Genomic DNA, 5,344 nt, shown 5'->3' with positions numbered 1-5,344 from the left:
CCACCTTTGTCTGACACATCATTCTAAAATAAAGAGGCAGAGTGGTGTAAAGGGTGAAGCCAACATGGAACTGGGACTCAAGCAAGAAAGGGAGAGGCTTTCATCTTTCTGACAGTAAGCTGGGCAAGGGTGCCTCCTCAGGTGTTCTCTCTAGAGTCTACCTGGTTCCTGGTGTCAGCTTAGCTACAGGGGAGTCAGAATGGGAACACAGGGGACCGGGTTGAGAACAAAGGAAGTTAGGCCGTTAGATGACTGCATCATTGTTTAGCATCTCCGCCTTCCTTCCACAAGTGGTCCAGAGGTAACACACTGGCAGGGGCCCGTGGAGGAGAAACAACAGCACAGCAGGACCAGGAGGTACGGCGTCTTCTGCCCGGGCTGCAGACTTCTGAACCCAGTCGTGTCTACTCTCTATAACACAAGTCACTCACATGGCGACTGCTATAGATGTTACCTAGAACTGCCATTCAGCTTTCTTGGTAGAAACACCCATTTCAGGAGCAACCTGAGCAGAGGAAGGAGCTGGAGGAAGAGAGGTGATCCTCTGAGAAATTCCGGGGGATGGGATCTCTCCCCATAGGTTGACTGTGAGGAGCAGTATCAAGAAGGCTGGTGCAGAAGGGCTGGGGTGGGAAGCCACAGTCGGTGGCCAGAAACCCAGGACTGAGGGAGAAGACTGCGGAGGGGGAAGACAGTGTGGAGGATTGCTGGTGAGAAGGGCAGCTGCAGGCAGGAAATGTGACTGTGGAAGGAAGAAGCCACAGGCGTGTTCTCGGGGTCAAGCCACGGGCTCTGAAGAAGCACTTGCCAAAACCACACACTTCCTTACATTCCATAGCGCAGTGATATCTATGGGGATATAAAGAAGCATGTGGCCTCGGGAAGCAGTGGTGTCCGAAGCAGTCGTTGCGTCAGAAGGCAAAGTCGCTTTGCTCCTTGCATAGGTGAGAACTGCTCAGGCTCCCTGGGCCCTGAATCCCAGAACACCAACCTGGAGTAAGTCGCTTCAAGTACTAGTGGTGCTCGTCAAAAACAAATTTCCTCCCCGACACTTTGGTCAACGTCCAATGGTTCCAAGTCTCACTGGAGATTTCAGCTCAGTTATGGCCTTTGGGCTCTGTTGTCACTATTATTGACCAATCGATTTGCTGATGTTGCAGGGTGGATTTTGAAATGATTCTGTTTGAATATTTGAAACGCGATAGAACATTAAAACAAGGAGTGATTTCAAGCATAAAGAGAACCGCTCAGCTTCGATGCTGGCTCAAGCGCTATTGTGCTTCCTACTGTATGGGTGCTTGGTATGTGCTGACAGGCTGCAGCTGCCGACAGCGCAATCCAACACAATTGTTCATTGTGGGAAGGATCTGTCTGTTCAGGCTCTGCTGCCGCGGCCCATCACCTGTCCCACAAGATGTAAGTACTGGGTAGGAGAGCAATGGACACTGGCAGCTGTTGAGCCGTTCAGGGTCTGGACTGGTTACCCTGGCTGGGGAAAATTAAGGGTTTGAGCTTCGTGGCAGAAAACTCTCTGCCAGGAAATAGAGAAGTGAGCTAAGAGGGGAAGCAGGCCTCAGAGTGGGCAGCCAGAGAACCATAATAATGATGAGCAACTCTTTTTCAGACATGCTTTCTGAGACAGGATCATTTTCGACGCTTTCCATCTGCATGATCCTTGAGTCCTCATGTCTATGTAAAGTAGTTGTCCCCTGCCCCCTTTACTTTCCCCCTTCTTTCTGGTTTTAGAGATGAGGAAGATGTGGCTCTAGAAATAAGTGAATTTGCTTATATGCCAATGGCAACTCTTTTAAAAACTAACCAGATTGGAGGAACAGCCTTGGGTCCGTACAGGTTCTTTTCATGTGAGCTTGGAAGGAAAGAGGTGTTGAGAGGAGCGAAGGAAAGAAAAGAGGAAGGAAGACTGAGGATTTTATATGCCATGTATTTTTATTCTCCTGCAGTTTTGGGTTTGGGGTGCTGGTATTGACTGGCTTAGAAATCGTGCTTTCTTAGGTGTGTAGGAAAGTATCTGGGTCAAAACCATTCTGGTTGACATTGGGAACGATCCAGTAACTCAGTTAATCTATTCTAATCCAATTGCTATTTAAGGTCCTGCTCTAAAAAGACACCATTCTTCCAGGGTCAAGTCCAAACTTTATGTAAGTGAGCAAACACTGGAGCTTCCCGTCACATCTGGAGAAGTGAGCTACCCAGATCAGTGTCAGGGACTGATGGCTGCAGCGGGGCTGCTCAGGTCAAAGGAAATGTTGCTCGGACTTTGAGAAAAGCAATAATGTCTCCTCTGTTCAGAGCGACACAGTACTTAAGGGCATGGCCAATCTTCATCTTAACTTGTCAAATCTGTCCCATCAGAATCTTCCAAAATGATTGGCATGTAGGTTGTCAGAAGTGAGGGTCTGCAGGACCGAGAGGGGCCACTATGTTTTCTGTTCCTAAGAACTCTAAGGGCCAGCTTTATGAGACTTAACTATTCACGACCCAGCTCAATGGTGATGAGTTCACGTAGGAACACAAATGAAAATTTCCTGGGAGACTGTTTGGGATAACCACGAAGTGTAACCATCATTGAAGATAATTTTGTGTGTTTTTGTCAAGTACAAACCCACATGGCCAAAGTGTTACCTAAAAAATTACTGCAAAATCCTCTGGAAAAAATTAAAAATTTTAATAACCACTAACTCTATAGCTCATGACTTCAGGAAGCTGACATTCTTATTAGTTTAGAATACCCAGAGAATTTTGAGAGTCAAGAGGAAGTTTGTAGGATTTTGCAGTGAAAGGATCATCTCCATTCTTGTTGTACTTTGGTGGACATTTAACTTCGGATGCAAGAAAGGACCTTCATAAGATGCTTTCGAAAATGTTGTCAATGACAGACTGGTAAAAATGAAGAAACAGTAACAAAACCAATACCTTCAAGACAAGAAAGCTGGTATGAAAAATTGTAGGATGGGGAACATGAAGGCACATGCTTCTCTGGGGCTGGCACAGGACAAAGGGCATTGACAACTGCATGTTGATCATCTAATTAGTTTCTATCTGCCTGAATCTTCTGCCTTTGATATGGGTGGTGTTGAAGATAATAGTGAGATGTGGAATGTCATCTAGACACACGTGCACTGTGTGGTATTGGCAAGATCCCACCTTTCTCCTCATCTCTACCCCAGATGCCAGGACACTTATCTGAAAGTAGTGATGATGTAACCCCATCTGCCCACCCAAAGGCGCTGAAGGTTGACGACATGATATACGGGGAGGTCTTGAGTTTCTCCAGATAACAGGCTAATGGCAATATGAAACACCACTCAGCATGCTACTGAAAGCGAGATTTATTCCCCACCACCGAACTCTGTCCCACAATTGAAAATTCTTAAAAGCATCAAATTCTAAACTGCTCTTTCTTTTGTTTCTAAGATGCAAATGGCATAGAATAGCAGCAGGGCTCAAGCAGCAGTGAAAGAATGCCGGATCCACAAACAACAGCCAGGGCTCTTGTTCTACCTTTTTTCCCGAGCTAAATATTTTTATAGTTGAACACAAATAGTTTGCAAACACTGACTTACAGAGACAGAGACTGTCCTTGGAACACCTCTGAGATTTGGGGAAAATCAGGGAGGAGTTGAGACAGGGAGAAGACCAGATTATAGAACAACACGCAGTTGTAATCTTCAAGTCTATTTGGTGCAGGGTATATAAGGATGAAGACCTAATCCTTTGGAGCCTAAGTTTCCTGGCTTGTAAAGTGGGAATAATAATGCTTATTCAACAAGAAACTTCAACTTTTGGAAAGTGTAAAGTGCCGTGAGCATAGCATTAGTTTAATAAATGGTCTTATTATTAATAATAGTAGTATTTGATATGTTGCTTGCTAATGTAGTGACTACGTATGCACACTATGTGGGAGTCTTTATGCATGACCTACTTAAAAGAATTTAACTGGCATTCAATTATTTTTTATATATGGAGTTATTCATAAGTATTTAGGAAAGCTTAACTATTATTAGATGTTCTCTTAAGAATTCTGGTCTGTCTTAAAAAAGCCCCTAAAACATTTTTCACAAGTCTGAAGAGAAGTCGAGAAGAACAGTCTTCATCAGTATCATTTCTAACAAGAATTATCCTGCGTGCTGAGTTTCCGGGGCACCGATCTCACTTTGGGGACCTGTACAAGTGACTTATCTGGTAAGACATTCAGTGGCTCCCTTTGTTGGCTGCGAGGCGTTTGCTCTCTGATGACAGATCTGACGTTAGACTGTCAGCCCTTCGCTGGATGAGAAGAGGAAACCTAGGCCGTGCAGACTGCTACCTGCAGCTGATGCTCCGGGTTTCCAGTGAAGGCATAGTTGTGTTCCTGATTCCTTCTCTGAGCCCCATCAAGATCTGGGATGGAAGTGGCTCTCTTTCATGGAGACTGAGTCTACTCCTGCCTGCAGCAGGGGTGGCCTATACAGAGGCCTCACTCCAATGTCTGATGACTTTGCCTTATGCTCTGGAATCTACTTCTGGCGACCTTGGTGATTATTCATGAAACGCTAGCCATTCTAGAGTTTAAGTCACTTGGGACTGCCATCATCAAGCTGAGGGGGTAGGAAACAAGTCAGAGCCCCTTTCTCAAGGCAGGTGAATTCTTTGTGGTGATAGGATTCTCTTTTTCCTGGGGCTCAGCCAGGAAATCTTGCTATTTTTCAAGCACTGACCAGTTCTGAATGTTGATTCACTCACGAGTATGAGTCCTTTTTTTTTTTATTCAAAGTTTATTAAATTATAAAAGTTTCCATAAGCATCTTAGGAGCAGTGCAGGGTGCGAGGAGCCTTCCTTCTCTCCCCCTAGGCATTCTGCTACCTTGCCTAGAACAGGGTAGTGTTGGTGGCATTACACTAATCTGTTGTCCTTGCCTGCTTCTCACCTAGGTGACTCAGAGCTGGAGATTTTGGGGAGGATAGGGCAAAGGGATGAGAAGAAGTCAACACTATGTGACAGCTTTGCCTTGGAATATTTAAGCTTACACCAGTCCTGTGAGGTACACTTTATAGCATAATAATAAAAAAAACAAACATTGTCAAACAGAAGGGGAAGTGGGCCCAAGGATGCACTCTTAAACAAGAAGCTGTTTGCAACTGATGCCTGCTGGAAGGGGACATTAATTTTCTCCAGAGGAGTGACATTGGGTATATCAAGCCCCCAAGTCCGGGGCATGCTTAGGAGCAGTGTGTGTGTGTGTGTGTGTGTGTGTGTGTGTGTGTGTGTCTTTGTTTTTGTTTTTGAGACAAAGAACATGAAGTTGGGTAGATGCGGCGATGGTGAGGATCTGAGAGGAGTTGA

The 5,344-nt window shown here is 45.2% G+C and overlaps 1 long non-coding RNA gene across 1 annotated transcript in view; it reads left to right on the top strand.

Annotated features, from left to right (window-relative positions):
* Window positions 1-1,244: 1,244 nt before the first annotated feature.
* The window catches only part of LOC148119087 (uncharacterized), a 4,165-nt gene continuing 65 nt past the window's right edge, over window positions 1,245-5,344 (top strand). Inside the window, exons 1-2 of the long non-coding RNA XR_015735398.1 lie at window positions 1,245-1,416; window positions 2,141-5,344. The exon at window positions 2,141-5,344 is cut by the window's right edge and continues 65 nt beyond it. This is a non-coding gene — a long non-coding RNA (uncharacterized LOC148119087). The remainder of the gene's footprint in view (window positions 1,417-2,140) is intronic.

The sequence above is a fragment of the Myodes glareolus genome, chromosome 18, assembly GCF_982192425.1.
Source record: "Myodes glareolus chromosome 18, mMyoGla1.1, whole genome shotgun sequence".
Lineage (NCBI taxonomy): Eukaryota > Metazoa > Chordata > Mammalia > Rodentia > Cricetidae > Myodes > Myodes glareolus.
Note: the sequence above shows the minus strand (reverse complement) of the source record. Positions and strands in the feature narration are given on the sequence as shown.